Source organism: Bidens hawaiensis, unplaced genomic scaffold (assembly GCF_021521415.1).
Source record: "Bidens hawaiensis isolate Kalapana, Puna unplaced genomic scaffold, B.hawaiensis_p1.1 tig00002343_1, whole genome shotgun sequence".
Lineage (NCBI taxonomy): Eukaryota > Viridiplantae > Streptophyta > Magnoliopsida > Asterales > Asteraceae > Bidens > Bidens hawaiensis.
The window spans coordinates 3,026,311-3,049,611 of record NW_027491127.1 but is presented as its reverse complement, the minus strand read 5'-3'; positions in this window follow the sequence as shown (position 1 = coordinate 3,049,611).

Sequence of the window (23,301 nt, the reverse complement as noted above, 5' to 3'; positions counted from 1 at the left end):
ACACCCCGACCAAAGGCGGATTATACATCGGGGCGCCACATATTGTTTCATTACTCGTGACACTATTGGGTGTCAATATTTAATAAATATATTCATTCACGCATGCGCAACGTATACATAAGATATAAATAAACCAACATAAATCAATATATTATAAATCAAAATATTTGAACAGAAATAACTTGTCTTGATACATTTTAATCTAGGTCCAAAAGTAAAAACGTCCTATGTGTCCACAAGCTCCAAAACAGCTACTGCAAACCTGAACATGTGTTAAAATAAACGTCAAACACTTGCGTGTTGGTGAGAAATCAAGTTTAATACAATACATAGATAACAATAAATCTGCGCGCAACACGTGTATGTCTAGAGTTTAACAAGGGTGTAATCAGATTGTGATCAAGCCTAAGATAGTTCATAGATCATAGTTCAATCCATGCTCCCAATTGAGCATAAAAACGAGAAAACATCTGTGCAAGTGTAAACAAAGAAAACCGTAAACGATAGGTCTCCCGTGTTCAACTAATGGTACCAACGGAACTGCGGAATAGGCCGAACAAAGCGGTTAATGATACACACATACAAATAAACAGCCAAGTAAACGTCCTCAACACATGGGATACTGCGCGACTAAAGTTCATAAACAAGTTTAAGACTCTAAGTTTGTATGAACACATGAACATCCCAAAACATTAAAAGCAAAAAGGGATTAGGTACGAGATTACTCACTTGATAAACGATGCGGTGTAAGATAAAGCAAGAACCAACTTTAAACAAGCACAGGTTAACCTATAATTAAAGATTATTGTTTTAACGATCTGTTTTAAGTCTTGATTATAAGTTAGCATAATTAATAAGTAAACTATTATATATAATATATATACCGGAAAAGCAGGAAGAACAAGGAGGAAGACGGAGGCAGAGAGGGAGGCGGCAGGAGGACAACGGCAGAGAGCAAAAAAAGGAGGAAGAGATAATAAGTGTAGTGTGTGTAGTGTTAAGAAAATAATACTATTATTTATAGGAAAACCCTAGGAGACATAAATCCAGAAAAAGGGGAAAAGGTTCCAAGACAAACAGAACAAGACAAAACAAAAGATAACAAAAGATATCAAAAGATATGGCAGCTGCAGGGGGCAAGATAAAGCTGTCAGCGAACAGTAAAAAGGCATGGGCAGTTCAGAAAAAGGTACTGGTCAAGCATGGCAAAAGCAGATCTCAAAAGATAATGTCAGTCACTTTTTCTACCAACCAATGGGGTTGGTACGCATGCTGCGCCGAAAGTAACTTTTCAGACATTAGATAGGTTAGGTCAACAGCTCCAAAAGATAAGACAACACAAAAGCAAACGGCTAGATTTAAACTCAAAGGGTACAGCGCGAGAAGGCTAAGGCGCGAAGGCAGACACAGAAGGTCAAGAGAGCGCGAGCGCGAAGGCAGACAAAAACAACCTTAACGCGTCGCGGAAAGAACTTCATTTCCATGCGCACTGCGGGAAGAACCACATTTCTTAGCGCGCCGCGGGAGGAACTAATATTCCTAGCGCGCCGCGGGAAGAACTATAATTCTTCGCGCGTCGAGGGAACTACAAATCCTTAGCGCGTCGCGGGAAGCGTTCGTCTCGCGTATCGCAGGAACAGATGGTCTTCACGCAGGATTCCTTGTAAGGGGTCTGGCGCGTGGAGCTGCGCAGACAACCTTAGGCGGGAAGGAACAAAGGACAAGCAAAGAGTTAAACAAGGCTTAAGGGCGGGACGGCGACAAGAGGGAAAAGAAGGCGGAAAGAGAGGAGAGGGACGGGACAGCGGGAAGGAAACGAAAGGCGGGAAGGAAAATACATAATAAAAATAAAGTATAAATACTAAATCATAAAAGAAAGAGATCGGGTCAGAGAAACGGGTACCTGGGTCGGGTCGGATCGGGGCAGATGTCACAGTCTCCCCTACTTTAAGAAATTTCGTCCCGAAATTTATCTCGAAGTAGGTTGCGCAGAGAACAGGTGCGGGTACTTGATCTTCATTTGATCTTCCCTTTCCCATGTAAACTCGGCTCCGCGCTTGGACTCCCAACGAACTTTAACAATAGGGATACGACTGCGCTTGGTTTGCTTAACCTCGCGATCCATAATCTCAACAGGCTTCTCAATGAAATGCATGGATTCATCAACTTGAACTTCATCAAGTGGAATGTGAAGGTTCTCGTCGGCTAAACACTTCTTGAGATTGGATACATGGAACGTTGGATGCACATTACTGAGCGCGGGCGGCAGGTCAAGTCTGTAGGCAACTTTTCCTACACGCGCGATGATCTTAAATGGACCAACATAACGAGGAGCAAGCTTACCTTTCTTCCCAAAGCGGACAACACCTTTCCAAGGCGACACTTTGAGGAGAACAAGATCACCAACTTGAAATTCGAGAGGCTTTCGCCTGCGATCAGCGTAACTCTTCTGTCGGCTTCTGGCAGTCAGCAGATGATCACGGATCTTGGCGATTTTATCGGTTGTCTCTTGAACAAGTTCGGGTCCTGTGATTTGAGTTTCACCCACTTCGCTCCAACAGATCGGGGAGCGGCACTTACGACCGTAAAGTGCTTCAAATGGGGCCATACCGATACTGGAATGATAGCTGTTGTTATAAGAGAACTCGATCAAAGGCAGGTGTGAATCCCAATTTCCTCCAAAATCAAGAACACAAGATCGGAGCATATCCTCAAGAGTTTGAATAGTTCGCTCAGACTGACCGTCAGTCTGAGGATGATATGCCGTACTCATGTCCAAGCGAGTTCCTAGCGCAGATTGGAGAGATTTCCAAAAGCGAGATATAAAACGGCCATCGCGATCGGATATGATGCTCAAAGGAGTACCATGGCGGCAGACAATTTCCTTGACATAAAGCTGCGCGAGTTGCTCAACACGGTAGTTTTCACGAATGGGCAGAAAGTGAGCAGACTTAGTCAAACGATCCACTATTACCCAAATGCTATCATGTTTGCTTGCTGTCAAAGGTAACTTGGTAATAAAGTCCATCGCTACACATTCCCATTTCCACGTAGGAATTTCAGGTTGTTCGAGCAAACCAGATGGGCGTTGGTGTTCAGCTTTCACTTTAGAACAAGTCAGACATTTAGCTACGAACACAGCAATATCCTTTTTCATACCGGGCCACCAATAAGTAATGCGCAAATCCTTGTACATCTTATCAGCGCCAGGATGAATAGAATATCGAGATTTGTGCGCTTCACTCAGGATATCAGCGCGAAGATTCTCATCAAAGGGAATCCAGATGCGATCAAGATAACAGAGAATTCCACTCAGATTAGGGACAAAGTGCGTTTCCGCGCCACACGCTAACTCGGCGCGAAGGTTACCATTACTGATGGATGCGCGCTGCGCGTCACGAATACGCGATTCAAGGTTGCTTTGGATCGGCGCGAAGTGAAGCTGCGTGCGCGGCAAGATACAGTTAAGCTGGCAGGGTTTTCGGCTGAGCGCGTCGGCTACCACATTAGCCTTACCAGGATGATACCGGATCTCACAATCGTAATCGCTGATGAGTTCGTTCCATCGGCGTTGCCTCATGTTGAGTTCCTTTTGATCAAAGATATGCTGAAGGCTTTTATGGTCAGTGTAGAGGATACACTTAGTACCATAAAGGTAGTGTCTCCAGATCTTCAAGGCAAAAACAACTGCACCAAGTTCGAGATCGTGTGTTGTATAATTCTTTTCATGAATCTTGAGTTGCCTTGATGCGTAAGCGATAACCTTGCCTCGTTGCATAAGAACACAACCGAGACCTTGGTTGGAGGCATCGCAATACACGACAAAATCATCATTACCCTCAGGTAGCGCAAGAACAGGAGCTTCACACAACAGACGCTTGAGCGTCAGAAAGGCTTCTTCTTGCTTCGAGCCCCAAATATACGGTTTACCTTTGTGCGTTAGAGCTGTTAAAGGCAAAGCGATCTTCGAGAAGTTCGAAATGAAGCGCCGGTAATAACCAGCTAAGCCCAGAAAGGAACGGATCTCAGAAGGAGATGATGGCGTAATCCAGTTCTTGATTGCTTCAATTTTGGATGGGTCGACATGAATACCCATCTTGTTAACAACATGGCCAAGAAACTGTACTTCATCCGACCAAAATTCACACTTGGAAAGCTTAGCATAGAGTTGCTCAGCTCTAAGCTTTTGCAACACCAATCGGAGATGTTGCTCATGCTCGGCCTTGGTCTTAGAATACACCAGAACATCATCGATAAACACAATCACGAATTTATCCAAGAAAGGCCTACACACCCGATTCATTAGATCCATGAAAACGGCGGGTGCGTTGGTTAAACCGAAGGACATGACCAAGAATTCAAAATGGCCATAACGAGTTCGAAAAGCAGTCTTCGGGACATCTTCATCGCGGATACGCAACTGGTGATAGCCAGAGCGGAGATCAATCTTGGAAAAACAAGAGGCACCTTGGAGTTGATCAAAGAGGTCGTCAATACGCGGTAAGGGATACCGGTTTTTAATGGTGAGTTTGTTCAACTCGCGGTAATCAATACACATGCGAAACCATCCATCTTTCTTTTTAACGAACAACACCGGAGCACCCCAGGGCGAAGAGCTAGGGCGAATGAATCCTTTAGCAGTCAACTCTTGAAGTTGGCTTGCCAATTCTTGCATCTCAGCGGGCGCAAGACGGTAAGGAGATTTAGCTACGGGGGAAGCACCAGGGACAAGATCAATACGGAACTCGACTTCACGAGCGGGAGGGATACCAGGAAGATCATCAGGAAAAACTTCAGGAAAATCACGCACGACAGGGATATCGCGAAGCTTCTCTTCAGCAGGTTTGACCACGTGAGCTAGAAATGCAATACACTTCTTCCGCATGAGTCTTTGGGCTTCGGCGCAAGACATAAGCTTAAGACCACTGGAGGGTTTTTCGCCGTAAATATGAAGATCACCATTTTCTCGAGGTATGCGAATCAATTTCTTGGCGCAAATAACTTCGGCGCGATTCTTCGAGAGCCAGTCCATACCAATGATAACATCAAAGCTTCCAAGAGGCATGGGGATGAGGTCGATCAGAAAATCGTTTTCGTTAAGGTTAAGCGTGCAATCCTTAATCACTGAGTTTATTAAAATAATTTCACCATTAGCCAATTCAACTGAAAAATCTTCTTTTAAATCGTTGCGCGGTCGCGCAAGCTTCTGCTCGAACGCGCGAGAGATAAAACTTCGATCGGCGCCAGTATCAAAAAGTACAGAAGCATAAAATCCGTTAAGCAAAAATGTACCATTAACTACGTCATTATTCGCTTGCGCTTGGTGCGCGGTTATGTTAAAAGCTCGTCCACGCGTCACTTGGTTTGAAATCTGGTTCACCGGATTCGCTTGTGTAATCTGAACTTGTAGTCTCGGGCACGCGTTCCGGAAATGACTGGGATCACCGCAGTTATAGCACGACCTGGGTCATGGGTTTTGGTAGGTTGGTTGTGGGTTCTGCGGGTAGACTGGTGGTGTTGGCGCAATTGGATTGGAGGGAGGGGTTCTACAGTACTCAACGGAGTGACCTACGCGGCCACATCGGTTACATTGCCGACACGGGACTTGAGGTGGGTGATGAAGTCTACAGGTTGGGCAAAAGGGTTGGTTTCCTGTGTAAGGTTTCTTAGTGGGCGGGGCAGGAAGTGCTGGATTGGTTAAGGCATAGTTGTGGACTACAGGAGGTGCTGGGTAGGTTGACAGTGGGTTAGGCGTGTAAACTGGAGGTTGATATGCGGGTTGCTGGACAACGGGTGGGTTGGTAAGCGCGTAAGCTTGTCTGCGCCTACGTTTCTGGTTATGGTTTGAGGGTTCAGGTTTGGTTTCTGCGGGTTCAGGGACAGTCTTGGTGGGTTTGGTCTTTTCTGTTCCCCGCAGGAACAGGGTTCCTGCTCTGACATGGTTGTCGCTGAGTACAGCGGCCAACTCGATGGCGTCAGAGAGGGTTACTGGGTTTCGGGCCCATACAGAATCTTGAATTTCCATGGGGAGACCTCCAAGGAATTTCTCTATGGCTCGGCGGGAAGGGGTAACAAGATGAGGGACCAGTAAGCTTAGCTCGTGGAAGCGCGTCGCGTACTCGCGCGCTTCACCGCTGTATTGCTTCAAGTTCCAGAATTCTTCCTCCAGGCGCTTAACTTCGTTGGGAGGGCAGAATTCTCGCGTAAGAATTTCCTTGAATTCCTCCCATGTCATGCTAGAAGCAGCCTCTGCGCCACGCGCATGAGCTACTCCATTCCACCATGTAAGCGCTCTGGATTCCAGGACACTGGAAGCATATAGGGTTCGTCTTTCTGAGGGGCATTGGGTGTGGAGGAAAGTGTTTTCTATTTTTTCAAGCCACTGGAGCATCACGGTGGCTCCTTCAAGGCCTGTGAACTTTGGAGGGTTACCCGTATTGAAGGATTTAATGTTGTATCAGGAGGTGTTGGAATTGTTTTGGTTTAAGGCTTGGGCTATTGCGGCGGTCATTTCCTGGGAACGTTGCTGTCTACGCATGCGCGAGGCTTCTCTTCTCTGAAATCGGCGAGATAGCGGAGGCATTCTATAAAAATTTTAATTTTAGTTAATATCTTGGTTTTAGCGCAAAGTTTTAATCTTATAAAGCTTGGTTTCACGGAGTTAGATACTATCAAAAGTTAAAGTAAAATAAATGATCCTAAATGCAGACTTAATAAAGGTAACAAATTCGAATCAAGAATCGACAATCCATGTATCACCATGACTTTCCGAATTCCCAATTTAAAATATACGAGCAAACAAGTATTGGAGATTGACGATTCCTGTATCACCATGACTTTCCAATCTTCAATATAAAATATACAAGAAAATGAGTATTGGAGGTTGACAATTCATGTATCACCATGACTTTTCAAGTCTCCAACCTCAGAACATAATCGTAAATGGAAATTGAAAATCAACTATTCATGTATCACCATGACTTTTCGGATCTTCAAATCCCCAACAAACGAATATGTAAGTAAAATCAATAAAAATCGAAATTCAACAAAAATCGAAATATCGCGAAATAGAACATAAAATCATATACTGCGCAAGTGCGAGCATATTCATAAATAACGAGTAATTAACAATAAGCGCACAAACATGAGATTTCTCTCATGCGCGAGAAGGGACTCTTAGGCATTCTAGGCCGTTACGTCTAACCACCTATCCTAAAGTCAACGAGCTCTGATACCAATCTGTAACACCCCGACCAAAGGCGGATTATACATCGGGGCGCCACATATTGTTTCATTACTCGTGACACTATTGGGTGTCAATATTTAATAAATATATTCATTCACGCATGCGCAACGTATACATAAGATATAAATAAACCAACATAAATCAATATATTATAAATCAAAATATTTGAACAGAAATAACTTGTCTTGATACATTTTAATCTAGGTCCAAAAGTAAAAACGTCCTATGTGTCCACAAGCTCCAAAACAGCTACTGCAAACCTGAACATGTGTTAAAATAAACGTCAAACACTTGCGTGTTGGTGAGAAATCAAGTTTAATACAATACATAGATAACAATAAATCTGCGCGCAACACGTGTATGTCTAGAGTTTAACAAGGGTGTAATCAGATTGTGATCAAGCCTAAGATAGTTCATAGATCATAGTTCAATCCATGCTCCCAATTGAGCATAAAAACGAGAAAACATCTGTGCAAGTGTAAACAAAGAAAACCGTAAACGATAGGTCTCCCGTGTTCAACTAATGGTACCAACGGAACTGCGGAATAGGCCGAACAAAGCGGTTAATGATACACACATACAAATAAACAGCCAAGTAAACGTCCTCAACACATGGGATACTGCGCGACTAAAGTTCATAAACAAGTTTAAGACTCTAAGTTTGTATGAACACATGAACATCCCAAAACATTAAAAGCAAAAAGGGATTAGGTACGAGATTACTCACTTGATAAACGATGCGGTGTAAGATAAAGCAAGAACCAACTTTAAACAAGCACAGGTTAACCTATAATTAAAGATTATTGTTTTAACGATCTGTTTTAAGTCTTGATTATAAGTTAGCATAATTAATAAGTAAACTTGAAGAGGTATGTACCCGCCTCAACACCAAGCAAGGCGGGTCAACCCACAAGATAAAGACATTATGAAGGCACAAAGCCAAAACCTAGGCGCATGGCGCATACAAAACATGCTCAGGCATCATATGCTCGCGCATCACATATGCGCGCGGCGCATCAACGCGCGGCGCATATCACATGCTCTTGCACATCACATATGCTCGCGCGTCGCATATGCGCGCGGCGCACTATCGCGCGGCGCATATCACACGCTCGTGCATATCACACCTGCGCATGAAATATCTGCGCGTGAGAATAAAAAGAAGACTTCGCGCATCCTCAGGATGGGCGCATATCACACGTGCACATAATCAACCTCGTCCTTATTCAAGTCAGGATTAGGGCAACCTTGATTGTGCACGTCAGACAATCTTCTAGAAGGCATCTTTTTAAGGAGTAAGAATATGCTGATATTGACAGCTGCCAAATGAAAGGTCGACAACTCAGCATGACACATGTGCTACCACATGATTACAACCAACGAGAAAGCGCCAGGTGTCCCAGAGGACACATGGCGCAGTGCGATTGGAGGAGGCCAACGAGGCTGAGCCCAACCAGTGGAAACCCTAGCACTATAAATACAGCATCAACTCCACTTTGATGACACATTCATTCACACTCAATCATTGACAGTTACAAGCAGTGATATCACATTCAATCATATTGAATTATATTCACTCACAGTCAGTTACAGAGAAAACATACAGTCACACAAATCAAGAGTACTCAGCGATTCAGCAATACTCTTGAGATTCACTTACATACAACATTATTATCTTCTCCAAAAGATACTGATTCTCACGCCGGAGGGTTACCCCAAAGAGGACCCCTCTGTCCCTTTCTGAGGGGTAAGTAACGGCGCTGTTCATTTTGTAGGTGGAAGAACTCGGATCCAGAAGAACCATCGGTGAAATAGTTTAATCACACCCGAGGAAAGTAGATCTGCTACCAGTGAGTAGATCCACGTTTCTTCATTGGCGCCATCCACTGTTACAAACGGCAATCAGATCTCATCCAGATCTAAAAAATTCAATCACCATGGTTTCTGGAGTTCGTAACGTTGATCAAGCTCTGGAGGATATTGAACGTGAGGGTGTTAACGACGGACAGCAGGTTCTGAGGGTTCCGCGTGATTCTACGCGTACCACCAGCAACCGTCCCTTCGTCACAACCCCTCACGGCCAGACTGAAACTCCTCCAGACGATCACACGTTACAAAATATGGCCGGCGCGAAGCTGAAGGGACCAATGGGTCCAGAAGATGAAGCAGACGATCCGAATGAATGGCTCATAAATGAGCAGCGGCGTCTGATGGAAAAGTACACTGAAATGATCAAACAGAAGAAGCTAGCCGACCAAACACAAAGGCAAGCGATGGAGAAGCAGCCCACAAAAAGGCCGCGCGCGCCGGAAGAAGGGCATTCTGTTCACACTGCACACACAGAGTTCAGTGATGAAGAGGTGCATAGCATGAGAAAGACAAGGGATACTCATGCAGGAGGCTCGCAGCTCCGCGCGCCTGTGAACATGGCGCCAGGAGCCAGAGCAGATCCGGATCTGCACATGCCATACAGCCCACCGGTCAGAGGGCAAGTGGACGTAACCACACCCTACAGACCAGCCATCCTGGTAAAACACTCAAAGTTTACTGCGCGCATCGCGCAGGCTCCCATCCAGCACAAGACCAAGATGCCAAGTGGTCTGGGGAAATATGATGGCACGACAGATCCAGATGACTTTTTGCAAGGTTTCTATAACACGGGAAACCTAGAGAGCTGGACGATGCCAACATGGTGTCATATGTTTGCCCGCTGCCTCACAGGCGCAGCGCGAGTATGGTTCGAGAGCTTGCCGACAGGGCAAATTGATGGGTTCGAGGAACTATTAGAAAAGTTCCAGGCCCACTTCGTACAGCAGCGCAGGCACACGCGCGATCCTGATGACATCATGCACTGCATCCGCAGGAATGATGAAACGATTGAAGATTACATCACTCGTTTCAATCAGGAGTCCCTGGCAATCGGGGGCATAACTGAGCAGCTCCTGCGCGTGGCCTTTATACAAGGCGCACGCAGTGATCAGTTACGACGAGCTCTCGTAAGCAAAGATGGTATGCCCACCACGTGGGCCAAGTTAATGGAGGCATCGCGAGTTTTCGCGAGAAATGAGAAACAGATTGCCCAAGATAGGGCAAGAGAAAGAGCGCATCAGGCTGAATCACCGCGCAGCAAAGAGAAGAGGGCCAAACAGAACTCTGTATGGTCCAGGTTGCAGCCAACAAGTTTTTCTTCCGCGGAAAAACAAGCGCAACCAAGCTCACCCCAGCCCCAAAAGGATGCTCGTAAACACGGGGAGGGTGACAAGAGGGAGGGCGGCAGAGATCCTAGCAGACCTCTGCCAAGAATATGGACTCCCCTCACTAAAACACCTTCACAGGTGTTAAGTACTGAGAATGTCCAATTCAAGCCTCCCAAGCAACTACACTACAAGGGGCCGCAAAACAGTGGTAAATATTGTGAATTTCACAGGTCCCCGGGCCACAACACCGACGCATGCCATCATTTAAAGGATGCGATCGAGAAGGATGTAAAGTCTGGCAGGCTGGCTCACTTGGTGAAAAACCAAAGAATAGAAGATGAGCAACCGGAGGGAGCCTCTGCCAGCAAGAAGTACAAAAGAATCTGTGTGGCTGAGGGGGGACGACAAGGGCAGACGTCAAGAAAGAGAAGCGCGCAAATTCACGGAGATTGGCGCGAGCAGCAAGTCATCTTCCCAAGAATCAGGGGAGGCCCTTCAATAAGCAGTCCTCTCGTCATTACCACACACATTGCTCATTACGAAGTGTCAAAGGTCCTGGTGGACACTGGAAGCGAATCTGACATTATGTATGAGCAGTGTTTCAGAAAGTTAGACCCGGCAGACCAAGCTCGGCTCGAAATTGTGAACGCACCAATCTGTGGTGTCTCAAATGAAATCATACATCCCCTAGGCCAGATTCAGTTTGAACTAACTATGGGGGATGATGAGCACAAGCGAGCCGAAGTTGTCAACTTCTTGGTCTTGCCCACCACGTCATGCCACAATATGATCCTGGGTAGGGGAACAATTGCCCAATTTAATGCTGTACCATCGCCAGCGCACGGCGCATTGGGGATCCCTACACCAACAGGCGTAGCATTTGTTTACCGCGATCATTTGTGCGCAGTGACAACCACGCCGCGGGAAGGGAGAATGAAACTTCCAACGGCGGACAATGCGCCAGAGAAGTGGATTTTAAACCCAAAATTCCCCGACCAAACGGTCACAATTGGCGCTACCATTTCAGACGACACGAGATTGAGAGTGAAAAGGTTGCTCACAAAATACATGTCGGTCTTCGCGTGGCAACACTCCGATATGACTGGGGTCCCGCGAGACTTGGCGCAACACTCTCTTAACACGTTCAAGTCGGTGGAGCCAATTGCTCAGAAGAAGAGAATCATGGGGGATGAAAAGGCGAAGGCCATGAATGAGCAAGTTGAGGACTTGTTGCGCGCAAACATTATCCGCCCGATCCGATACCAGACGTGGGTAGCCAATCCTGTGATGGTAAAGAAAAGCAACGGGTCATGGAGGATGTGTATTGACTTCAAGGACCTCAACAAAGCATGTCCGAAAGACTGTTACCCACTACCAAACATCGACGCAAAGGTGGACTCCGTGGCGCCATTCAAGCTCAAATGTTTCCTGGATGCCTACAAAGGCTATCACCAGATTCAAATGGCACCACAGGATGAAGACAAGACGGCCTTCAGAACCGACAAGGGTGTTTTTTGTTACACAAAAATGCCCTTTGGTTTAAAGAATGCGGGCGCAACCTATCAGAGACTTATGGATTCGGTTTTCAGTGAACAAATCGGAAGAAATCTAGAAGTCTACGTCGATGATTTGGTGATCAAGAGCAGGGAGGAGAGACAAATGCTCAACGACATCGAGGAAACTCTTCAGCGCCTAACGGAAGTTAACATGAAGCTCAACCCGAGCAAATGTACTTTTGGCGCGGAAGAGGGGAAATTTCTTGGTGTAATGGTCACTAAGGAGGGTTTCAAGGTGAATCCTGAGAAGGTGGAAGCCATCCTTGACATGCCTTCACCATCCACCATGAAAGAGGTTCAGAAGCTGAATGGTAGATTGGTGTCAATCAACAGGTTCCTAGCGAACCACGCCAGCAAATCTACTCCATTCGTTAACACCTTGAGGAACTGTTTGAAGAAGAGCCAATTCAAGTGGACGCCTGAGGCTGAGCAAGCTTTCAATGAGATAAAAGAATGTCTCATAAAGCTGCCCGCGCTCACAGCCCCACTTCCTGGCGAAACCCTTACATTGTACTTGTCAGCTGGAGATCGCGCCATTGGCGCAGTATTATTGGTGGATCGCAAGGGGATCCAAACGCCAATATACTATGTGAGTCGAGTGCTCACAGACCCTGAGACGCGCTATTCCATCATGGAAAAATTAGTTTTGTCACTAACACACGCGTCGCGCAAGCTACATAGATATTTCAATGGTCATCCTATTGAAGTTCTGACCGATTACAACATCCAGCAAGTCTTGCGGCGTCCCGCGCTCTCCGGAAGGCTGACAAAGTGGGCGCTGGAATTAGGTGAACACACGATCACCTATAAGCCCCGTCCAGCAATAAAGGGTCAAGTTTTAGCGGATTTCATCACGGAAATCCCAGAGGGAAAGGTGGAAGAAGCTCAGCGCGAGGTAGATCCTCCGCGAGCAAATGATGAAGAAGATGTTTGGCGGCTATTCACGGATGGAGCCTCAAACAACGAGGGGTCCGGCGCAGGCCTCAAACTGGTGGACCCTGATAATCATGAATATACTTATGCTATTAGGTTGGACTTCAAGAGTACCAACAATGAGGCTGAGTATGAAGCCCTGCTGGCTGGTCTGCGCATTGCGCGCAAGTTTGGAGTTAAAAGGCTAGAGGCTCATGTTGATTCTTACTTGGTAGCGGCTCAGGTCAACGGCCTATATGACGCCAGGGAGAACACAATGCCTCTATATCTAGAGCAGGCAAAAAAGCTCGTTGAGCAGTTTGACTTCTTCAGAATCATACACATCTCGCGCAGCGAAAACAAGTCTGCTGACGCGTTGAGTAAAATGGCATCAACTAATTTTGATCACTTTGGCAAAGATGTCAGGGTGGAAATAATGAGTAGCCCGTCAGTGCAAAACGCAATCAGTCCTTGTAATTCATACAACCCCCTCATCCTGGATAACTCCAATAATGGAATTCCTGAAGGAGGGAAAGTTACCGGACGATCGCGCTCAGGCGAGAAAGATAAGACACAAGGCGCAGAACTATGAATTACTTGATGGTACAATGTATCGGCGCTCTTATCTTGGACCGCTCATGAAATGCCTGGATGCTGAAGAAGCAAGCTATGTGATTAGGGAGATTCATGAAGGAATCTGTGGAATTCACGCTGGTCCGCGCATGGTGGTTGCCAAGGCGATGAGCTCAGGCTACTATTGGCCAGGCATGTACTTGGATGCGCTAAAAGAAATCCAAAAATGCAAGGCATGTCAGAGCTACGCGCCAAACACCATGCGTCCAAAAAACAACTTGATTCCAGTCACCTCAGCATGGCCTTTTCACAAATGGGCCATTGATATTGTGGGGCCCCTGCCGCAAGCGCAAGGGCGAGTGAAATTTTTGGTCGTGGCGATAGACTATTTCACAAAATGGGTTGAAGCCAAGCCACTAGCAAAAATCACAGCTGAGGGATGAAGCAATTTATCTGGAGCCACATCATTTGCCGTTTTGGCCTTCCTATGGAAATTGTGAGCGATAATGGCAAACAATTCACTGACAGGAAGATGTCAAGCTGGCTCAAAGAATTGCACATCAACCAAATCTTCACGTCCGTTTACCATCCTCAAGGGAATGGCCAAGTGGAGCGCGCGAATCAAAGTTTACTAAATGGGCTGAAGAAAAGATTGGAGGGAGAATCCCATTCTTGGGTCGAAGAGTTACCTAATGTCTTGTGGGCGCACAGGACATTAAGCAAAACTAGCAATGGCGAATCCCCGTTCAGCCTAACCTATGGGACAGAGGCTATGATCCCAGCGGAAATTGGATGCCCATCCCATAGGGTACTCATGATGAGCAAAACTGATAACGACCGCGAAAGAAGATTGGACCTTAACTTGCTTGAAGGGCGCAGAGAAGCGGCTATCATTACTGAGGCCAGATACAAGAAAAAGCTGGAAAAATATTATAATCAGCGCGTTAAAGAGTGCCACTTCAAGAAAAATGATTTTGTCCTTCGAAACAATGAAGCTAGTCGCGCAATACCCCCAGGAAAAATGTCCCCCAATTGGGAGGGACCTTATCAAATTTCAGAAGATCTGGGGAAAGGCGCGTACGCTTTAAAAGATTTGAACGGAAAAAAGATACCGCGCGCGTGGAACGCGGCACAACTTAGAAAATGCTTCATGTAAAAAGTTCAGATTTGTAATCAAGGCTTTTAAGCCATCATGAATGCTGATTCGCGCTATCTTTCAATATTGGTTCTATTACCTTTGCATACATGTTTCACACTTCCTTTATTAAATTGGAACAATATGACAACATTATATTGACTTCAAAACAAAATAAAGCGAAGTAAAACATACATGCGCGAGCCTTAGCTCAAACGCGTTAAAGAGTCTTAACTCTAAAACGTCAGGGCCTTAGCCCAAAATTACGAGCCTTAGCTCAAACACGTTAATGAGTCTTAACTCTAAAATCGTCAGGGCCTTAGCCCAAAACAAAGAGCCTTAGCTCAAAACACTCACATACATCCATCTTACACCCCGCCCAGCCTGATCATAAAAATCCTTAAACAAAACTAAGGCAAACTACATGCCATATCATGTTAAGGTCTCAGGTCGAGGCCGCGCGCGGAACCATAGTGGATATCTGAGTAACACAAGCTGACATGTAATGGCTAAACTCATACTTCCATACCGCGTGACACCAACGCGCGAAAAAGAAATAACGAAAAATTAGCGCGCATGTCAGCATGAGCAAGATACTGCGAGAGCCACAAACAAAATAGAACAGAGGTTAAGTGAATAATTTCCTTACAACCTTGTTCTTATTTTAACGTTCAAGCATATCTTATATCTATACAACCAAACATGAAGAGATGAATGGAAATGCGCAAGATACGAAAAGGAGATAACAAGTTTCATTTCATTGGATCGAAATTTACAAGTATGATGAGTTACAAACTACAAGTATAAAAGATAAATATACAAAATTTGATGAAGGGCTTCTCAAGTCTCCACGTCGACGTCAGCCGCTTCATCATCCTCATCATCTCGCGCAGCATCTGGCGCGGTCTGCTCTTCATCTCCGAACTGACCATAGTCAAGTTCTTCCTCCTCATTGGAGTCTTCGATCACAACGGTGTCACGAGCAGATTCTTTCGCCGCGCCAGAACCGCTGGCAGGGGCAACATCCCCCGCGCCACCATCATCGCCACCAGCCCTCTCGCAATCATCAAGCAACTTCTTTAGTGCGCCGAGGTCGGGCTGGTCAGCAAGCGCAGCTATCTGTAAATCATTAGAAAAATAATGAGTACAAAACACTTAGAAAAGTTAGTAAAGTAAAACTCATTAGGATCAAGGTACCTGCATAAGGATGGGGATGGGAGTATTCATATACTTTTCCCCCACCGTGGCCATGTCCGCGCAGGCCGCATCGCTCTTGTAAGGGTACTCGGATGGGTTCTTCCTCAACATGCCATACTCATACCCATCCGTAAACCCTTCAGCTCGGCCAACCAAGCGCGCGGCGGCATTGCAGTCCATCACAAGGGCTTGAAACTCGGCGGAATATTTCATCGCCAAAGCGCAGCGAGCCATGCCCTGTGACACCAGCCATTGGCGATCCTGCGCGAGGCCAGCAACAGACGTCTCGAGGGCAGGAACCTGAGAGTTTAATAACTCAACAGTTTCCTTAGCCTTTTTTAGTTCCTCCTTGTCAGACGCTGCTGCCGCCAAAATTTTTTCTTTCTCCGCCTGCGCAGCACCAAGTGCTTCCTGGCTGGACGCCGCCGTGGCCAAGGCCTCATCTCTATCGGCCTGCGCGGCCGCCAAATCCCTTTTAAGGCGCGCAACCTCGCTCTCCAACGATGATTTCTCAGTAATACTCTGGATGATAGCTTGGTCACGCGCCTCGGCCTGCTGTTCCAAGACACGAACTCTGCGCGCGTACTTGGCAACTTCGGCCTCCGCCAACTGCTGCTTCTCCCGCGCAGCCTGGAGCTCATGCCCGCGCTTGATGTATGCGGTGTTGGCACTTGCTCGGTTTTCACTGAGCTCCGCCTGGAGTTTCTCAGCTCGCGCGCGAGCATCAGACAAGTTCCAGGCGGCCACCTTAGCCTCTCGCTGGGCTTCCACAAGAGCGTCGCGTACTTTAATATAATCACGACGAAGCTCTTGGGAAGCAGCGAAAAAAGCCGACCCAGCGAAAACATGGTCGTTCAGCAAGTCCGCGCGAGTGCGCTCCTCTTGATACCTCCTTTCAGTAGGAGGCACGGCATGAGCCCAGAAGTCCTCGCATACGCCCATGGATTGAAAGGAACTTTCTTCATTAATATTCCATCTCGGGCGGTAAACGTGGTCACCTTCCTGCAAAATACTTATAGGGAGATACGCGCAGCGGACCAACAAATCAATACATACCTGCGGGGATGAAGCAGGAAAGTCAGCGCCAGCCCCACCAGAGGTCTGCGCTGCGAACACTTGCGGCATCGCAGGGCTGGCGCGATCTCCTAAGGAGTCTTCACCTTGAATCCCCTCGTCCTCCTCGTCTTCTTCAACAGGCCTCTTCTGCTGCGACCTGGAAGGCTCCAAACCAGCCTCGCGGGGAGGGCTACGTGCAGGAGGAGGCGAAGGAGGTCGCGACGCCGCCAGTTCGGCGCGCAACACCGTCTCCTGCTCCTTGGTAATCCCAATAAGGGGAGACTCAGCACTAGCAGGAGCAGGACCAGAACCAGCGGCGCCGGAAGCGGCGCCAGGAGTATCACCAGCAACTGTTGTGCCAGCTACAACTCCTATGAACAAATAAACAAGGAAAAATGGTTTATGACTAAGTTCAAAAGGAAAAATTCAGAGGACAAATGTGCAAAACTTACCTTGGCGCAACTCTGTTCGCAGCGTCGAACATCGCCATAAAATTCATTCTACCCTTTTCAGAGGGTAGAACAGGGGACTTCGATGGAGTCCCCGGCGCAGCCGTAGCACCTTGTGGCGCCTGCGGCTGATCTGTTACCGTCGCCGGCTCTGCAAACATTCAAATAACCAACGGTTTAATAACAACTCAATCAGATGAAGATAGGCAAAGTATACCTGTTGCAGGCGCGGCGCGGCTTCTCTCTTCAGCAGCGCGAACGGAGGAGGCGACGGCACCATACCTCAAGTGGACAGGAGGTCTGCCCACTCTCACAGGCAGAGAACTTAAAGAAACCTTTGTGGTTTCCTTAGGTCTCTTCGTTTGAGCATGGGGATGAGCGACAGGGGTGTCCTCTTTCTTCTGTTTCTTACTGGCCCCTGCGCCAGATTTCCCCTTAGCTTTGCGCTTTAGTAGAGGCGCCTCCTCTTCCTCCTCCTCCTCCTCTTCCGCGAGCTCTAGCTCGTAGTTTTCAAGCGCATCTACAAAAACAAGCGACAGAACTGTTAATAAGCTTGGGTCTTCTAAAGGAATGAGCAAGAGTGCGAAGGCTTACCAGGCGCGTCACCGTCAAAGTCAAAATCCAGATCCACTGGGATGAACATGTCATCGAAGCGATCCGGGAAACCAACCTCCCCAATGCCAAGTTCGACGGAGCCGCCCTCCACATGTTCATCATAAGCGGCAAGGATGTAATCCTTGGTGACTGCGCAAAGACGAGTTAAATGATATCAGCAAAAGAAGGATGTTAGCGCAATACAAAAAAAAAAAAAAAAAAAAAAAAAAAAAAAAAAAAAAAACTTACACAACCCGTCGACTTGGATAACGGGCTCAAGCGCGCTGTCGGCCCAGAGCCTGCTCATGCCGACCCCAACCAGCGCCTCCTCGCAAATTTTCTTCGCGGGGGATGGTTCGGCGGTCAGTTTCTTAACCCATGCGCCAGTTGGGTTCTTGAGGACACCCTCATCCGCAGGCGCAGAAGTGATAGAGCGCATAGTCATACGGATGGGGATCACACCGGCCTTAATGTAAAAAAACCTCTCTGACCAGTCATGAAGGCTCTTGAATGAAACAGTGGAGCACTTCACCTTCTGACTGCGAGGAATAAAAGAGATCCAATTGTCTTGGATCTTGGCCTTATAAAAATATTGAAAGCGCCGAGGAGTGGGTTCCTCGCGCTGGGATTTGCACATGAACTCAAAGTGAGTCACGCGCACGAGTCCAAACGGATGGACTTGGGATATGTGAATCCCATAGAACTTCAACAGTGCACCCACGAACCTTGTCATCGGGAGACGAAGGTTGCAGTGGGTGAAAAAGTGGCTATATAGGGATATATAGCCGGCAGGCGGGTTCGCCGCCGTTTGCCCGGACCTAGGCAACATGCAGCCAAACAGGGTGGGAAACCCCTGAGAGGTGATGAGGTTGTCGAGATCCGCCTGCTTCATTTTGCAGGGGATTTCATTCCACCTTTTGGTGGCCTTGGTCCTCCCTACTTCCTCCGATGTGGTTTCAACAACCTTCTTCCCCTTCCCTTTTTGCTTCAATGTCGACATCACCACAGATTTCACACGGCGTCTTCGAGAGGCAACGGAGGTGATTGAAGGGCTAGACGATTATGAACTATCAGACATACAACTGTAATAGCCGATAATCGAGGATTCGAATCGATGTAAACACTCAAATCAGAATGTGAAAGCAGGAATTCGAATTTGAACAACAATAAAGATGAGCATAAAAATTTTCTAAGGGCCTGCTTTTATAGGACCAGGAGAGAGAAAAATGGCAGCTGATCGTATTCCACGCGCCCCCACTCGCAGGTGCAAGCCAACGAAGGAGTGACACGTGTCCCTAACAGCTGTGTGAGGGGACATAAAATTGTAACCGACCTGCCACGGCACAGTGACGCGCCCCCACTCGCAGGTACTAACCAATGCGAGTGCAACACGTGTTCAGGACAGCTGTGAGGGGACGCGAAAGGCAACTGTAGCACCTCGAGCACACGAAACCTCTGACACGTTTACGGCGCACGTCACCACCAACCAACCACGTGTTTGGACCTTTGGTTTTCGACAAAGGGGATAGAACTTCACGCGATGATGGAAACAACCAAGAAAACGACAAAACCCCCTATAAATGGACAATTCAGTGAGTCTAATATCTATCTTACCACGCTCGCGCGAGATAAGACACACATTAGACTGGGGGGGCTTGAAGAGGTATGTACCCGCCTCAACACCAAGCAAGGCGGGTCAACCCACAAGATAAAGACATTATGAAGGCACAAAGCCAAAACCTAGGCGCATGGCGCATACAAAACATGCTCAGGCATCATATGCTCGCGCATCACATATGCGCGCGGCGCATCAACGCGCGGCGCATATCACATGCTCTTGCACATCACATATGCTCGCGCGTCGCATATGCGCGCGGCGCACTATCGCGCGGCGCATATCACACGCTCGTGCATATCACACCTGCGCATGAAATATCTGCGCGTGAGAATAAAAAGAAGACTTCGCGCATCCTCAGGATGGGCGCATATCACACGTGCACATAATCAACCTCGTCCTTATTCAAGTCAGGATTAGGGCAACCTTGATTGTGCACGTCAGACAATCTTCTAGAAGGCATCTTTTTAAGGAGTAAGAATATGCTGATATTGACAGCTGCCAAATGAAAGGTCGACAACTCAGCATGACACATGTGCTACCACATGATTACAACCAACGAGAAAGCGCCAGGTGTCCCAGAGGACACATGGCGCAGTGCGATTGGAGGAGGCCAACGAGGCTGAGCCCAACCAGTGGAAACCCTAGCACTATAAATACAGCATCAACTCCACTTTGATGACACATTCATTCACACTCAATCATTGACAGTTACAAGCAGTGATATCACATTCAATCATATTGAATTATATTCACTCACAGTCAGTTACAGAGAAAACATACAGTCACACAAATCAAGAGTACTCAGCGATTCAGCAATACTCTTGAGATTCACTTACATACAACATTATTATCTTCTCCAAAAGATACTGATTCTCACGCCGGAGGGTTACCCCAAAGAGGACCCCTCTGTCCCTTTCTGAGGGGTAAGTAACGGCGCTGTTCATTTTGTAGGTGGAAGAACTCGGATCCAGAAGAACCATCGGTGAAATAGTTTAATCACACCCGAGGAAAGTAGATCTGCTACCAGTGAGTAGATCCACGTTTCTTCAAAACTATTATATATAATATATATACCGGAAAAGCAGGAAGAACAAGGAGGAAGACGGAGGCAGAGAGGGAGGCGGCAGGAGGACAACGGCAGAGAGCAAAAAAAGGAGGAAGAGATAATAAGTGTAGTGTGTGTAGTGTTAAGAAAATAATACTATTATTTATAGGAAAACCCTAGGAGACATAAATCCAGAAAAAGGGGAAAAGGTTCCAAGACAAACAGAACAAGACAAAACAAAAGATAACAAAAGATATCAAAAGATATGGCAGCTGCAGGGGGCAAGATAAAGCTGTCAGCGAACAGTAAAAAGGCATGGGCAGTTCAGAAAAAGGTACTGGTCAAGCATGGCAAAAGCATATCTCAAAAGATAATGTCAGTCACTTTTTCTACCAACCAATGGGGTTGGTACGCATGCTGCGCCGAAAGTAACTTTTCAGACATTAGATAGGTTAGGTCAACAGCTCCAAAAGATAAGACAACACAAAAGCAAACGGCTAGATTTAAACTCAAAGGGTACAGCGCGAGAAGGCTAAGGCGCGAAGGCAGACACAGAAGGTCAAGAGAGCGCGAGCGCGAAGGCAGACAAAAACAACCTTAACGCGTCGCGGAAAGAACTTCATTTCCATGCGCACTGCGGGAAGAACCACATTTCTTAGCGCGCAGCGGGAGGAACTAATATTCCTAGCGCGCCGCGGGAAGAACTATAATTCTTCGCGCGTCGAGGGAACTACAAATCCTTAGCGCGTCGCGGGAAGCGTTCGTCTCGCGTATCGCAGGAACAGATGGTCTTCACGCAGGATTCCTTGTAAGGGGTCTGGCGCGTGGAGCTGCGCAGACAACCTTAGGCGGGAAGGAACAAAGGACAAGCAAAGAGTTAAACAAGGCTTAAGGGCGGGACGGCGACAAGAGGGAAAAGAAGGCGGAAAGAGAGGAGAGGGACGGGACAGCGGGAAGGAAACGAAAGGCGGGAAGGAAAATACATAATAAAAATAAAGTATAAATACTAAATCATAAAAGAAAGAGATCGGGTCAGAGAAACGGGTACCTGGGTCGGGTCGGATCGGGGCAGATGTCACAGTGATACGAGGAGAAAGGTGATCACTTACCTGATAAGCATGGCAGTGATTTTGGAAGAGCTCTGCCCACAGTCCATATTGACTGGATTCGGATTCAAGGAGGACTGGAATGGCGTGTTGGATGTTGTTGACAGTAATGGCAGGGTGGAGTTTCTCGGCCATGGTGGTTTCGGCAGATGAGACTGCGGCAGAAGGAGGGGGCGGCAGGGAAGGGGTGGGGAGATTAGGGTTAGACTCTTGATACCATATTAGAATAAATCATCCTCATCTTTTCATTAACAATTCCCATCCGTATAAATAATACAAAGTATCCCGTATAAAAGGCAATAATAATCAACTAATAATTACAAGAATAATCAACTATATATAAATATTCTATTAAGGAGAAAAAAATTGAGACATATGTTGATGTTTAGCCGCAGTTGTAGACAACTGAAGATAATGAGACAACTATGTGGAGATAGGTTGATGTTCTTATATGTTGTTTTAAACTCGTTCAAAAAGATGTCACGTCTTTAAAAACCCTATACCTCTTCTTTATATGGTTTGACCTTTCGTTAATTAATTTTTTTTAATCAACAAACATCCATAGGCAAAAGGTCACCTCGCTCGCGATTGCAAACAACACTGGTAATCGTCTCCACTACCAAATCCTGAAAAAACCTATTATTCGAAGACCTATTTTGATAAACCTCTAACTTGCATATGAGATTTTGTCACGAATAAAACTCGAACATATGAAGTTGAAGTTACCGTAGTTCCGCTAGTGCTCTTCCTCATATTATTTCAAATAAAAATACATATGTTTAATGAGTATGTAATGATTGTGAGGTAATGTATGATTAAATAATGTAGCATTGGGATGTATGGAAGGTACCATCTTGATTCATTGAAGTACCAACTAGCAATTATTCAAAGCATTGATGCCAATTGGCATATCATCCTGAATCTTTAATAAGTGATATCTTTCTTTTTAGCGACGGTCGGTTGCGTCGTATAAAAAGAACTTAATAAATTACATGTGTTTTACCTTGTATTTTGGTGCCCACATGCTGCTTGTCTTGCCTTCACATTACTTCAAGGATACCACATTTACAACTCTGTAAATTGTAATATGACATTTAAGTTTTTTTTATTCTTTTTAGCTTTTGAACTATTACTAAAAAATGTAATAGATTTCATTTATTTAACTTTAATACATATGTTGTATATAAATTCCTATAGGCGTTTATTTTATTCGTATTTTGGTGTAAATGTTCTAAAAAGTTGATATATGTTCAATAAAATTCACATAAACCGACTACGAGTTAGTTTATTATAAAGTGTAGATGCAATAAAGCGTAACGTCGTATTTAAATTTAGAGCAAATATTATAAAAAAATTTAACTTACTTTATCTTTAACAATGTTTTTACACATAAAAAGTCAACATGCTTTTTTTTAGATGTTCGTAAACAACTTTGTACATATTAAAGTCCATTCAAATGTTAAATTTGAACAAAATTATCAGTTTTTACTCACCAATACTAAAAATTATAACAAACAGATATTTTACGAGAAATAATATATCTAAGTTTACTATTTACGGCATGAAGTTAGTCACTGAAAATTAATTATTATAACTCATTTAGAAATATACGTAAGA